Source organism: Aulostomus chinensis, chromosome 14 (assembly GCF_037954235.1).
Source record: "Aulostomus chinensis isolate RoL2024-O1b breed Wild chromosome 14, RoL_Achi_v1.0, whole genome shotgun sequence".
Lineage (NCBI taxonomy): Eukaryota > Metazoa > Chordata > Actinopteri > Syngnathiformes > Aulostomidae > Aulostomus > Aulostomus chinensis.
In genome coordinates this window covers 1,080,273-1,095,231 of record NC_141333.1, presented here as the reverse complement: position 1 = coordinate 1,095,231, position 14,959 = coordinate 1,080,273, and the positions used below count along the sequence as shown (strand labels likewise).

Genomic DNA, 14,959 nt, shown 5'->3' with positions numbered 1-14,959 from the left:
GCCTGACTCACTTGCTCCTGGCGTGTTTCCTGGCATGTGTGCGATGTATCTATTGTTTTGTCCAGCTCTGAGCTTTTCATCGGTTCTGTCACTCTTTAGACCAGTTCTTACGTACCTGCCAATGATGCCATTCACTTGGCCCTGCACACGGGAAACCAAGTGACTGGAGAACTTTTGGTGGAACACGTCTGACAAAGCATCAGCCAATAAAGCACTGATGGTGTCGGCTAAATCCTGCTTGAATTCTTTAAGCATCTGTATTTCTGCATCAGACAGCTCGTTTTTCTTCACTTTCTCAGAGAAACACTTCTGTTTTTTAAATGTATTGAGTTCCTCATGAAGTTTTGAGAAAAACTTGTCTGAGAGAGTGAGAACTGTAACAATGGCATCTGTTACCAGTGACCCCATGTGGAAGGTTTGGATAGTCGTCAAAATTACACGTGTTATGCCTTTTGCTTGTGCTTTAGCTTGGTTAATCACTTTGATGACAGAGGCGTTAAGCTTTTTCTGCCAACCGAGGTCTGCGTAGAATGGCCCCAATGCAGTGCTGCTTAAGTTAGTGAAAATGCCCAGAAGTTTTTTCTTTGTGTTCTCATTCTGGAGGAGATCAGGTAGTTGTTGCCTGTTGTCAAGGTGGGAGAGTATAATGGTGTCTACTAATTCAACCAACCGATCTTTTTCCATGTTGGTATTCACGTCCTTAACAATAACATCTTTCACGTCATTTTTAATGCCGTCAAGTATTTCTTTCATTATTGCCTCTTCTGCCTTCCCAAACCCATAGGAGATGATTTCTTCAACGGCTTGTTTTGCTACATGTTTCACTGCATTCTTCATGTTTGTCTTTACCACGGCACTAAAACCATCTTTGATCTGACTGGAGAGAAACTTTGGCATCGATTTCAGTTTGCTAAATCCTTTAACCAGCAGTTTAGTGGCTTTGAACCCCTTTGCTATCAGCTTTCCAACTCCAAACCCAAGTAGCGATAAACCAATGGAAATGGCTTTTTCTATAACCCACGACTTCCAGCTGAATTCTCCTGTCACCATCGACTCAATGCCATACAAGCAGTCCGATATTCCTTCTGTGATCAGTCCAATGCCAACTTGAGCTAAAGTTCCAAATGTAAATACAGTGATTAGTACCCCTCCAATAATCTGCAGAATGCCTGTAAAGAACACCAGCAAAGCTTCCCATGGAAAACGAGGCTGCTCTTCTACAGAAAAGACATATTTCAGACCGCGACGGTACAGGTTGTAGGCCTCCACTTGGAGATCTTCTTCAGTGCTTGGCACCAGGGAGTAGATGGGCTTTTTCTCGGCTATTGCATCTCTATCTCTTTCTTTGATCTCCTCCAGCTTTTCAATAGCCTCAGTAATGTTTTTGTCAAAGTAACTCAGCATGTTGCACTTGGTTGTTAGCTGGTTTTCCAGGCTGGTTGGTTCAGTGTCAGAGGAGTCGGGAGAGGACATTTTCACAAACTGCAAGCAGACCAAACACTCCTCACTGAGGTACTTCAGCGAGTCCTGGGCTTTCCGGAGTTCATCTCTGGCCTTCGTCAGGTAATCATCCTTCTGCTGCTTTATAGTGCAGTACGCATGACTGTAGAACGCTATGGCTGCCCAACTTTCATCCTGCACCATTGCTTTCTCAAACAGCCTGCAGGCGACATCCCACTTTTTTTCATCCAGTGCGAGATTCCCAAATTTGATGTAGTGGTAAATGCTAGACAAAGGTGACGTCTGACTTTGAGACTGACTTTTTGCCAGAGCCACATCAGCTGTCAAGCTCTTTTGCAATTCCTCTCTTTTCAGCTGTTCAATTTCATCTGACTTTGTTTGCAACCAAATCCCCCAGAACTCATTCATGACGGCCACAACAGCTCTTTTCTCATCTTCAGGGGTGTTCCTGTGAATTTCCTGAAGGGTTTTGCAGTACTCTGAAAACAGGTCCTCCCGCAGCTTCATCTCAGTGACTTCATCCATCATGTCATTACACTTTTCTGATGCATTTCTATCCCTCATTTTCTTTGCATCCTCCAAGGAAGACGCTGTCCGGAAGAAGTCTTGCAGATGGTCAGTGGTCATGATCACTTGAGCAGATCCAGGTTTTCCTTTGCGTGCTGTTCGGCCAAAAGCCTGGCGTTCCACTCTTGTGTTCTCAGTGAGGAAGGAGAGGATCACAAATAATCCTCCATTGTTGTTCACCTGTTTGGAGACTTTAATGTCTGTGCCACGCCCAGCGAGGTTTGTGGCAACTATGACATCACCAGGAAGCAGTTCTTTCTCTATTTTGCTCAAACTGTCTTTGTCACTGCGGCAGTAAAGGATGATTTCACCGGGGATGATGCTCTTCAGCTCCTCATAGATCTGGTTGGCTTTGTTGATGGTTTCACAGATCACCAAGGCTGCTCTTCCTTCTCTGTAGGAATTTGAGGAGATTTGAGACAAAGCAACCCTTTTGATTTCAGATTTCCACTCTTCGGCTGAACTTGTCAGAGTACCTTTGACTTCAAATAACTTCCTCCGGTTGAAAGTTGGCATCTGGCAGGCTGAGAGATTTGGATAAAGGTCCTGCAGAAATCTCAGTTCTGCTTCATTCCCGAGAGTCCCTGTTGTTCCATAGATCTTCCCATTGTATTTTTCAAAGAGGGCAATGTTAGAGATGTAGTTTGTCACTATTGAGATGGTGCTCAATTTAATTTGGTGTTTTATCTCAACAAACTGCTGTAGACCATCACCCCATTTCTTGCTCAGTTCCACAATGCCAGTGGATCGGAAATCTACTGGACAGATGCTGTCTTTTTCTACAACATACTCCCGTCCTTCCCTCAGTCTCATTGCTAGAAAAGCATTCTCAACCCACACTGACGCTTTCTTCTCGATAAGATTCCTCAAGAATCCCGGGATGCTGATTTTATCTTTATTATTTTCACACGGCGTGTACTGAATCTTCCCTGAGATGACTTCTGCGATGGGCTTGATGACGGTTTCCTCAGAATCATAGAGGGAACAACACAAGCCGTCACCCAAAACAAGAAATTTAAGGTGCGGAATGTCCGGTTCGGTGTATGAGTTGGCTTTTTTCAGATCCAGCATTCCATTGTCGTTCAAAGTGTAAACAGTAAAGCCATAGGGGACGTACTCCTCAATTGCTTGGAAAAAATCCACCACTTTATCCTCACTCACAGTTTTCAGTTTTCTTAGAAGGTCATCTTTCTCATGTTTGTGGATTTCCTGTGTAAATCCTTCTGGCACAATGTGGCATTTTTCAGCGAGATGTAAAATATCCATGGGGTCATCGATGTCCGTCTCTTCAGTGTCCATTGAGTCAAATATGGCCTTGAAGAATGAGGCTGGGGGGCTCTGGACTAATGTCTCGTCTCCTGTTGAAAGGAAGCCGTACTGGCTGACGTGGCCCCAGATCATGGCCAGAATAACGTTCAGGTGTTCCATGGAGGCCATGGGGCTGGACAGGTAGGTCAGTTGCACACCCTGATCCAGCATCAGTGAGTCCACTTCATCGACGATGATGCACTGATAGCTGCGATCAGACCTCACATCCTTCATCTCGAATATCTGGCGAAGGTGATCTGCGGCGAAGGCCTCGATTGTTCCGTAGACGATGTCCTTCTGGTAGCATTCTTTCCTCTGATTGTCTTCAGATTTATTTGTGTTTGCATCGGCTGTGAGGCCAAAGTATGAGAAGAATTTGCTCCATTCTTGTGCGTCTCTTTCACACAGCACAGAAGAGCTGGACAGCACATCTACTTTCTCGCCTCTGAGTGCACGCAGAACTGCAAACATTGCAATGACACATGACTTTCCCTCTCCAGTTCCCATCTCTAGGAGCTTTCCAGTGTCAGACAAAGCCAAGAGAAACCAGCTTGTCATCTGAGTTGCCCTGGGCCACCACTTCCTTTCAGCCTTACACAGGTGGACAGCATTGCATAAGACGGCCAGGACCTCCTGAAGGTCTTCTGTCTTGCTGCTATCACTCAGACTTCTTGCTCGATCCACATCTCCGTGGTTCTTGATTTCACCAGATTTAATCAAGTTTTCAACTGCCTTTACTCCACGGTATGATTTCTCCAGTATTTGTTCATCAATGTTTTTCATCTGCTGTAATTCATCAAAAAGACAGTCAATGCTTTTTACTTTTTCGTCTGTGAAGCTCTTTTCTAAATTCTGGATCAGTTTCTCTGTTTCAGATGAACTCAGGATGTTGAGAAGAGACTGGTTCTTCTCATCTGTCCACTCAGAAGTCACCTGATACGTTTCTATCAGATGTAAAATCTTCATGATGGACATGCAGTTTTCCTTGTGATGGTGGTCAATTAAAGCTACAGTGAGATTCAATGCCTCTACGGGTGACCAAAGTTGTTGCGCTACAAGAGTTGACACCATGTGGAAGAGTTCTTTGATTTGCTCTTTTGAATCTTGAAACAGGACCATGCAGCTGAACAGACTCTCCAAGCACGCTCTGCTCATCAAAGACACTGCATTTGTCTCACTTTCTCCAGTAAACTCTCCAAGGAGATTTTCAAGAATGGTCAGAATATAGACCTCATTAGCAGGCAGTTCTTTCCTGAAAAGTTTCTGCATGGTGTTTATGATATCATTATCAACAGCATTGAATTTATGTAGGTTTGTGTGAAGCACCCGAAGAAGAGCCTTCATGAAGCTGAGTGTCAGTTCCACATCCTCACTGTGAATGTTACCCATCAGGCTTTGAAGGATATCAGCTGCAAGCTTCAGGGCGACGTTCTCCTTGAGCCTGGAAAATTCCAGGTTTTTGGAGGCACACAGACTTGTCTTGTCCAAGATAAACACTCGGCTATGATGAGATGGCCTTGTTTCCTTGGTCTCCAGGCTGAATTGCATGTAATCAGAGACAAAGTCGTCCATGTTACCGTACACCATGTCTGCCTCATAGACGTCCCTCTGTGACGAGTTGCTCCCCTTCATGTTTGTGGTGACAGAAACTCCAAGGTGCTTGTAGAAGTCCGACCACTCCCGAGTTTCCTCATGGGACAAAACGTCCAAGCGGAGCACAAAGTTAATTTTTTCCCCTCTACATACCCTCGTGGCTAAAAACATGGATGTGACACAGGGGTCGTCTTCCATACTGATCAACTCCTGCGCCTCGCTCATGTCAGTCAACATCAGCACACACCACTGCAGCATCTGCTGCACTGTCGGCCGCCAGCCCTTTGTGTCAGAAACTGCTCTGCAGAGCAGTGACAAGCAGTTTCGCAGTTCACTTTCACTTGGGTCTTTAAATTTGAAAAAATCTTTCTTGAATGATTCCTCTTTTGGGGTACATTCTAAATACTGAAGGACACCATTTGTGATGTTTTTCATCATGTCAATGACCAAATCATTCAGATTCCGTGACGTTTTTAATTCCTGTAGAGCCGAAGCTAGGCTGCTCTCATCTTGCTGTCTGAGAGTCTTTCGGAAACCTTCATGGAATCCCTCAGGGCCAATGAGATCTAGAGCCTGGACGATGGAGTATCCGGAGCCGTCTGTCCACTCAGGTGATACATGGTACACTTGTATCGTCGTGAGCACTTCAGTTATCGCAGCGTCATCACCATACTTCTCTGACAGAGCCTCCAGCAGCGTCACTGCCTCTGCCGAGGTCCACTGCTGTGTTTGCACGAGTCTGAGGAGCTTGTCTGAAGGTTCTCCGTGGAGTTCCTTTCCACTGAGATGTGTGAGAGCAAACAGGAGTCGGTCCAAGCACTGGATTTCCATGTTTAAGATGAACACGGAGGCTCTCTGAACGACACTGTCCAGCGATGACGTGAGGGTCCCCAGGAAGTCTATAAGAAAGAGATCCTCAGTGGACAGGTCCTCCTGGGCCCATCGCTTAGCGATGAGAGCCGCCGCCGTATCACTGCCGCTGTGGTCATTGAAGAAGTGCATGAGGTTTAGGTACAAGGCCTGAGCCAGCAGGAAACTCTCAGTAACACTGCTTGCTGATTGGCTGATGGACTCCACCAGGGTCTGCACACGAGTGGAGATGCCTTGCAGGGACACACCCTCGGATGTCTCCTGAGACAAGGCGCACAGCTCGGTGATGAAGACCTGAGCGTGCTGCAGAGTGCTGGCGGAGGGAAGAGCGCTGATCCAGTCCCCGAACAGCAGTTGGTCCAGGGCGGACAGGACGCTTGCCAGCTGCTCCGCTGTCAGCTGCGAGAGACTGAGCTGTGAAACTGGGATGCTGCATTTTGATGAGAGAGTTTCCAGAAACGCATCCCTGCCGGCGCGCGATTTCTCAAACTCGTCCAGATGGCCAATCAGAACACGGCGCTTGGACTCTTGTTCCTCGTAAACGTCGCCGCTCAGCTGCTGCTCGTACTGCTCTTCAGCTTCCTGCTGCGACTCCTCAAGTCTTTGATTCAGCTCTTCTCTCCTCCTCTCCTTATCCTTTCTTCTCTCCTCCTCTCGCCTCCTCTCCTCCTCCCTCCTTCTCTCCTCCTCCCGCCTCCTCTCCTCCTCCCTCCTTCTCTCCTCCTCCCGCCTCCTCTCCTCCTCCCTCCTTCTCTCTTCCTCCCGCCTCCTCTCCTCCTCCCTCCTCCTCTCCTCCTCCCTCCTCCTCTCCTCCTCTCTCCTTCTTTCTTGATCTCTGATTGGCTGATTGAAGCACCACTCACACTCGTAGTCCTCATTGTAGCCCACTGGTCTGTAGTACTCTCCTCCATTGAATACATGAACATGTCGCCCATGAACGGTACTCTGGTATAAATCTGAGAAGGACCGACAGGCAGGCAGGACTTTGTTACACTTACAACATCTCAGCCTGTCGCCCATGTGGGCTTCTTTTGGTACTTTGTTCCCCATGTTTAATGAATTCTTCAGTGGCAAAGCTGTGTCAGTAGTTTTTTGTAGTTGAGGTTTTAAGTAGCAGTAGCAGCAGCAGTTGTAGTAGTAGTAGTAGCAGTAGTAGGAGTAGTAGTAGTAGTAGTCTTAAGTCGTCACAGTTTTCAGTTGTGGTGGTTTCAGGTGCTGAGTCATCCTGAAAGATAAAATTCTGAAAAAAAAGTCAGATGAAAATGGTTTTTTAGAGTTCTCATCCAGAGGAAATTTACAATCAAGATGGCAGCAAAAGCAATGATGTAACTGAGGACGCACGCACGCGCGCGCACGCGCGCGCACACACACACACACACACACACACACACCAGCACCAGGTCCATCTTAAACTAACAACTGGTTATTGTTTGAGTAAATTTGGCATACAGGCAAAGATGTCCTCTAATAAATCCAAGTTCTAATCTGCAACGAACAAAAGCTGAAACAAATGTCATGTTTGGTTTTGGAGTCCAGAAAAGCAGGAAGCAGTTGGAGGAAACCGTTTCCGCCGTTAATGAACGGCTTTAATCAACGGCTCGACTCGACTGATTTGGGCTCAGCGACTAAAAGATGTTGCTTGTTGGGTTTTGTTGTGTGCAGAGTTGAAATCCTGGACCAGAACCTGCTGAACTTTCCCCTCCTCTGAGTCTGAAGTGTGACAACGTTTCACAGGACTCGGCTAAAGCGCCGTCCGCCAGGCCCGGTTCTGGTCCGCTTTGACTGGAGGGGCCGTGAGAAACTCGTGCCAATATGAGCATTGACTTACCAGGGATTTCTGTCTGAAGCTAAAGCAGAAAATAGAAGTTGATGTGTCCTAATCATGAATATGTCACTTTATTAGAAACCAAATAACCCAAACTACTGTCTGAGGTACAACAGGAACTGAGGAACCAAGGAACCAAGGAACCGAGGACCAGATATTGAGAACCAAACTAAACTACAAACACAAGAGACACGGGAAGTGAAGACATGGGCAGACAAAGACTGAGTAACACACAGGCGATGGCAAACAAAGACCGGGGAAGTAAAGCAAATCAAGACAAACAGTGACCCTTTCAAAATAAAACAGCAACTGACTAAAACAGAGAAACTAAAGACAAGAAGACACAAGAAACAAAAGAAAACTGAAGAAGCAAAAGTGAAAACTTCAATTCCATAATCTAAAGTTTCTGAGTCCAGAAATGAAACCTGAGAAGTCCAGTGAGCGTTGGACTCCAGAATCACGGATGCTTCCCTCGTGGCTTCATGAAGGGTACTTAAGTGTAGCCAGTGATGAAAATGCTATCACAAATACCAGAGTTTAAAGATTCCCTGAGAATCTCACTCATGGGTGAATATTAACGTCTTCGAAAGTCTAGAATAGAAATCTAATCGTGGCTCAGTGGAGGGTGAGGTTCTGCTCAGGTGACGGACATCAGACGCTGCTACCATGTGATGTGGCGTGGTAGCCTCGTAGCTGCAGACTAGGCTAACCCTGAGTGAATTGTCTTCATTGTGTGATTATTGTCAGTTCACCTTCACTTCCTTGTTTTTAATCCATTTGTTATATTGTTTATCTTTAGTATGTAAAGTGGATTTCTTGGAAGGCCCTTTATAAAATGAAGTCATGATGATAATAATGATAATAACTTGAATTATCAGTGCACGGGTGTTATGTATTACACCCACGTTTTAAAAAGTCTTGAGATGTGACTGCTGTGTTGTACCTCTTCCAGTAGGGGGTAGCATTGAGCCACAGCTGCAGGGATCATGGAGCAGCGGTGCCAGGAAGTCTCTCCTGGGTAAAGAACTGACGTGTTGCTGGGGACTCCAGCGTCTCCTCCACTGGGCTGCGGGCCCTCAGTATTTAGAAAGGAGAGAAGGCAACCCTTCAGGTGGACTCATTTCAGCTTCACTCGTGTATTCTGGTTCGGTCTGGAGAGTGGGAACACACCTGTTGCCTCCCTTCCGTCTGCTGATGCCTTTTCGCTTTCGTCCACTTCGCTACCTAAAGACATGATCACCTCTTTGGCTTAAACTGCATTTTAAGTCAATCACAGACAATAAATGTTGAACACAACAATCAGCTCGTTTCTGGCTCTTACCTGGCGTCTGGCTGCAGGAGACTGATGCTACTTCCTGCGTCTCTGGTATTTATCCATGATCCATATCTTATGGAACTTGAAAATATGTAATGCACTTGCACAACAGGTTTCTATCTGCAAACCTCTCCAGGGCATGAGCGGCTGGCAGGTGCAGCATCAACAGGACAGGTTGGACGTAGGACACTGCTCCTGTGTGAGGGGTCAGAGGTGACATGGAGGAAACCCACCTCCAGCTGCGCCGTCACCAACGTGGAAGCACGAGCCACCGAGGAGCATCCAGAGCACAGCAGAGGTCGAGTTGGGACGCGCGTGAGGAGTTTCTGTCTCAAAGGTCAAGTCAGATCTTGAGGGCAAAATGTGGCCTTGTTGTGATGCTGATGTCTGTGACAAGCAGGTTTGTCCGGTTACCTGAAGTCACACCTGTGTTTCTCTGGAACTGGCAGGATGAGAAAAAAAGCAAACAGCTAATCACACATCAAGGTGGCGGCGACCTCGCTGACCTCTGCAGGGTTTCAGTCACTGGTGGACGCACATCATTCATTCCCATTAACACTGAGAGACACATGGTTGTCAGTACCACTCCTATTCTTCTTCCACTCAGACAAACTTGCAAGGTCATGGACACGGACACCTCCTCCCCTGTGCGTCACCATGGTAACAGTTCCATCAAGGAACCAGTTCTGAACAGAGTTTCTTTATCATTCTTTATCAGTAAAACTGTCAAAAGGTCGATCAAAAAGAGTTGACTAGAAGATTGATGCCCCCCCCCCCACACACACACACACACACAGACACACACACACAGACACACACACACTTGGACTGGTGATGCAGGACAGCCCTGACGGAGTTCTGCTCCGAGACAGACACTGATGGTCCCCCGTCCCTGCTGAGATCACTAGACGTCTCTGTTTGTTCTGGACGTGATGTGTGAGACGTCCATCCAGATGCCGTGGGTCCCATCTGGATCTGGTTCTGAGGTCTACCCCTCCTGGCTGTAGGAATCAGAGCAGGTCTGTGGTGGTGCTGCCACACCAAAGGTGGATGTACAGGTGTGACGATGGGGCGCCATCAGTGGGATGAAAGGGGTCACACTGCCACCCACTGGTCAACACAGTGAATGACAGTAAGCATCTCGTTCTACCAAACATTTCTTCTAAAACGTGACTTCCTTGTCACTGTCAGGACGCCTCCAGGAAACGAGGACATTTCATTCTTGCAGCAGCAGCTCCGTTGTTGAAGAGGGGGACAGAACTGTCCTGATTAATCAGAAGGTTTCAATCTTGAGTTCCTTACAAATACGGTGAAATGCCATAAATACTTTGGAAATATATATTTTTTCAAGTCCCAGGAAATGAATTTATAAAGAAAAGTATTCACAAAGCTCTGACTCTTAAAGACTTGGACTTCATTTTGTTGACACTTTGGATGGTTCCTAAGGGAGACCTTGGGGCCCTGAACCCCACTTTGAGAAACTTGTGGTGTATTGGATCAGTCTGGTTTCATAGAACACAACACTCAGAGATCTGGAGAAGGTTCTTCAGTCTGGCTGTGAGACGTCATGGTGGCAGCAGTCGTCTATGACGTGGTTGGAGATGTAAACGGTGGCGGAATCATCAGGAAGACGACATTTATGTCTTCCTGAGGTGATGGTGGTGCCTGGACAGGTGTGTAATCAGCTGAGGTGATGGTGTATGGACACTACAAATGTCAAAAGATAAAAAATAAAAATCAAATATTGCAAATACAGTGTAAATAGCTGCCGCTGTGATATTAGATGCCACAGGGGTGCCAGTGAAAGCCCAGTGCCTATAGGGGAGCCAGTGAAAGCCCGATGCCTATAGGGGAGCCAGTGAAAGCCCGATGCCTATAGGGGAGCCAGTGAAAGCCCGGTGCCTATAGGGGAGCCAGTGAAAGCCCAATGCCTATAGGGGTGCCAGTGAAAGCCCGGTGCCTATAGGGATGCCAGTGAAAGCCCGGTGCCTATAGGGGTGCCAGTGAAAGCCCGGTGCCTATAGGGGTGCCAGTGAAAGCCCGGTGCCTATAGGGATGCCAGTGAAAGCCCGGTGCCTATAGGGGTGCCAGTGAAAGCCCGGTGCCTATAGGGATGCCAGTGAAAGCCCGGTGCCTATAGGGATGCCAGTGAAAGCCCGGTGCCTATAGGGATGCCAGTGAAAGCCCGGTGCCTATAGGGGTGCCAGTGAAAGCCCGGTGCCTATAGGGGTGCCAGTGAAAGCCCGGTGCCTATAGGGGTGCCAGTGAAAGCCCGGTGCCTATAGGGATGCCAGTGAAAGCCCGGTGCCTATAGGGGTGCCAGTGAAAGCCCGGTGCCTATAGGGGTGCTATAAGGAGGGGCTGCTGCTGATGCCTTCTTCGTCTTCATCGTCCTCCTCTTATCCGGTGGGTCCGGGTCGCGGGGGCAGCAGTCTCAGCAAGGAAGCCCAGACTGCCCTCTCCCCAGCCACTTCCACCAGCTCTTCCGGGAGGATCCCGAGGCGTTCCCTGGCCAGCCCAGAGATATAATCCCTCCACCGTGTCCTGGGTCGGCCTCGAGGCCTCCTCCCAGTTGGACATGCCTGGAAAACCTCCCGAGGGAGGTGTCCAGGAGGCGTCCTCACCAGATACCCGAACCACCTCCACTGACTCCTCTACATGGAGGAGCAGCAGCTCTAGTCTGAGTCCCTCCTGAAGGACTGAGCTTCTCACCCTGTCTCTAAGGGAGAGCCCAGCCTCCCTGAGGAGGAAACTCATTTCGGCCGCTTTTATTCAGGATCTCGTTCTTTCAGTCATGACCCAGAGCTCATGACCACAGGTGAGGGTTGGAACGTAGATTGACAGGTAAACTGAGAGCCTCGCCTTTTGGCTAAGCTCCCTCTTCACCATAACAGACTGGTTTAGCACCCGCATCACTGCGGACGCCGCCCCAATCCGCCTGTCAATCTCCCGCTCCATCCTACCCTCACTCGTGAACAAGACCCCGAGATACTTAAACTCCTCCACCTGAGGTAAGACCTCCCCCCCGACCCGGAGTGGGCAAACCACCCTTTTCCGGCTGAGGACCACGGCCTCAGACTTGGAGGGGCTGATTCTCATCCCAGCCGCTTCACATTTGGCTGCAAACTGTCCCAGCAAGAGCTGGAGGTCGTGGCATGATGGCGCTAAGAGGACTACGTCATCCGCAAACAGCAAAGACGACATCCTCCTGATGCTGCTGATGCCTCCAGACATTAAAAATTCCCCAGGAGTGCCGCTGGAGCTGCCATGTGACATTAGATGACACACTAATGCCGCTGGAGCTGCCATGTGACATTAGATGACACACTAATGCCGCTGGAGCTGCCATGTGTGTGCCGCTAAAGGCCAGAGCCACTTTAGGTGCTTGAGTCGCATGATGAGGAAGCTGAGTGTTACAAGAGTGCCACCTGAGGGTCTCCCTTTTTCCTCCCAGAAACAAGGACCTGGTTCAAGTCTGCGAGCAGGAAGCAGGAAGATGTCTCCGCTAGCACTGCTGAAGCAATTACACGCCTCGCGTCCCCGCTATGAGTCATCGGGACTAAACGCGCGGCAGCGGCAGACGCAGCAGCGCCGCTGCGCGTCTACGGAGGAGGAGCCGCCTGCGCGCAGCCTCTACAGAACAAAAAAAAACAACCTCCGTTCATTCACAGACGCAGCCGGTGGTTATTTTTAGGGGAGGGAGGTGACGGGCAGCGCCGCAAACGTTCCCATCGCTCCACCTCGAGGAGTTGACACGGGGCGTCAGCGTGGGAGCGCGCGCGCGAAGGGGCTGCGCGGATCATTAACGGGCAAATTTGCACGCGAGGGAATCCGGATCACCTGCCAGCACTCGGTCAGCGACCTCGGTGGGATCGTTGAGGATCGTTTGGATCTCAACATCTTTGGAGAGAGAGAGACAGACAGACAGACAGAGCGAGAGAGAAAGAGAAAGGGAAAGGTTCCGATCCGCCCAGCAGAGGTAAGAACCCAGAGCTCGGGCCGACGGTGCCGCTGCCATGATTCATCATCTTCCTCATCCGTCTCCACCTCCATCCCCGCGTGCGCTGCGTGGTAGGCGGCCGTCGTGTCCGTTTCCGATCCCAGTCCTTCCTCACTGACACATATGGATCATCCGAACCGTCCCATGAAACCCGGTCCGGGTCTCAGCTCCTCGCGGCTCTGCAGGAATGCCCCCCCCCCCCCAAAAAAAAACCCGTCACCAGCCAGTAAAACAACCAGCAACAACAGAATCGATCTTATTCCTTTTTTGATTCCAGAACGGTACCAACATTTTCATCATCCATTAATCCGCCTATTTTTATCGCCATTATTCCATCAACATTTTCTCATTAGCCGGAAGTGACGACTTCTGCCCAACAGTCAGAGAGATTTTGCTCATTTCAAAGCACAAATATTTGAGTTTTTTTGAGAGAGAGAAACGATCGATGATTTCCTCTGATGGCTGCGGCTCTCAGGTGTTCAGGTGTGAGGTGTTTGCTCAGGTAACCTGTTTCCTGAAACGGTCGTCGTCATTTGGCCTGGGGGGCTTTTGTAGTGACAAGTTTGCTGGAATGAAGTTCTTGAAATTCACTCCTGACACACAAAGTTAGATCAAATAATAACAATCAATAATGATGAATCCATCCATCATTCATCCATCCATCATTCATCCATCCATCATTCATCCATCCATCCATCATCCATCCATCATTCATCCATCCATCATCCATCATTCATCCATCCATCATTCATCCATCCATCCATCATCCATCCATCATCCATCCATCCATCATCCATCATTCATCCATCCATCATTCATCCATCCATCCATCATCCATCCATCATTCATCCATCCATCATTCATCCATCCATCCATCATCCATCCATCATCCATCCATCATTCATCCATCCATCATCCATCATTCATCCATCCATCATTCATCCATCCATCCATCCATCATTCATCCATGCATCCATCCATCATTCATCCATCCATCATCCATCCATCATCCATCCATCCATCCATCATCCATCCATCCATCATCCATCATTCATCCATCCATCATTCATCCATCCATCATCCATCATCCATCCATCCATCCATCATCCATCATTCATCCATCCATCATTCATCATTCATCCATCCATCATTCATCCATCCATCATTCATCCATCCATCATCCATCCATCATCCATCATTCATCCATCCATCATTCATCCATCCATCATTCATCCATCCATCATCCATCCATCCATCCATCATTCATCCATGCATCCATCCATCATTCATCCATCCATCATCCATCATTCATCCATCCATCATTCATCCATGCATCCATCCATCATCCATCATGCATCATCCATCATTCATCCATCCATCCATCATCCATCATCCATCCATCCATCATCCATCCATCCATCATCCATCCATCATCCATCCATCATCTATCCCTCCATCATCCATCCATCCCTCCATGTTCTCCCTCTTCTCCTGTTGAGGGTGGTGGGGGTGGAGCCTATCCCAGCAGCCTTCCCCCTGGACAGGTCACCAGTCCATGGCAGGGCCAACACATAGAGACAGACAACCATTGGCTCTCCCAGCCACGCCTACGGTCAATTTAGAGTCTGGATTAACCTGGTCCCTCTTGATGTCTTTGGACTGTGGAGGAAGCTGGAGTACCAGAGAGAACCCAGCAGGAACAGGGAGAACATGGAGACTCACCCAGAAAGACCCCGTGCTGCAGCCGGGGCTCCACCCACAACCTTCTTGCTGGGGGCCACAGGGAGGACCACTGCTCCATCAGCTGCTCCAAAGATCTGAACCTTTAGACCTCCAGCAGGGTTTTCATCCCAACTGCTGATTCTCTTGTGGCTCACTGGCACTGACACAAACCCTCTCACCTGTGTGAATGTGGACATATGAACAGGTGGAAACATGAAGAATGCAGATTGAGCACAAAGTAGAACAGGTGGGAAGAGCTTGTGTCAACACAGATGTCACGAGACCCGGGGGGGGGACG

The 14,959-nt window shown here is 48.5% G+C and overlaps 1 protein-coding gene and 1 long non-coding RNA gene across 3 annotated transcripts in view; one reads left to right on the top strand and one right to left on the bottom strand.

The window, feature by feature from the left end:
• Positions 1 to 6,622: 6,622 nt before the first annotated feature.
• Positions 6,623 to 9,094, bottom strand: LOC147249372 (uncharacterized). The gene is made up of 3 exons (XR_015119308.1): positions 8,946 to 9,094; positions 8,568 to 8,848; positions 6,623 to 7,039 (listed from the first exon to the last, which is right to left on the bottom strand). It is a non-coding gene; the product is annotated as an uncharacterized LOC147249372 (long non-coding RNA).
• A 3,500-nt stretch (positions 9,095 to 12,594) lies between these two features.
• The window catches only part of rab3b (RAB3B, member RAS oncogene family), a 14,823-nt gene continuing 12,458 nt past the window's right edge, over positions 12,595 to 14,959 (top strand). Inside the window, exon 1 of one of the 2 annotated variants that reach the window (XM_086224535.1) lies at positions 12,595 to 12,918. The gene's annotated coding sequence lies outside the window, so the exon portion shown is untranslated. Of the gene's footprint in view, positions 12,919 to 14,829 lie in introns of those variants that run through there. The other variant, XM_086224536.1, reaches the window with a different exon arrangement.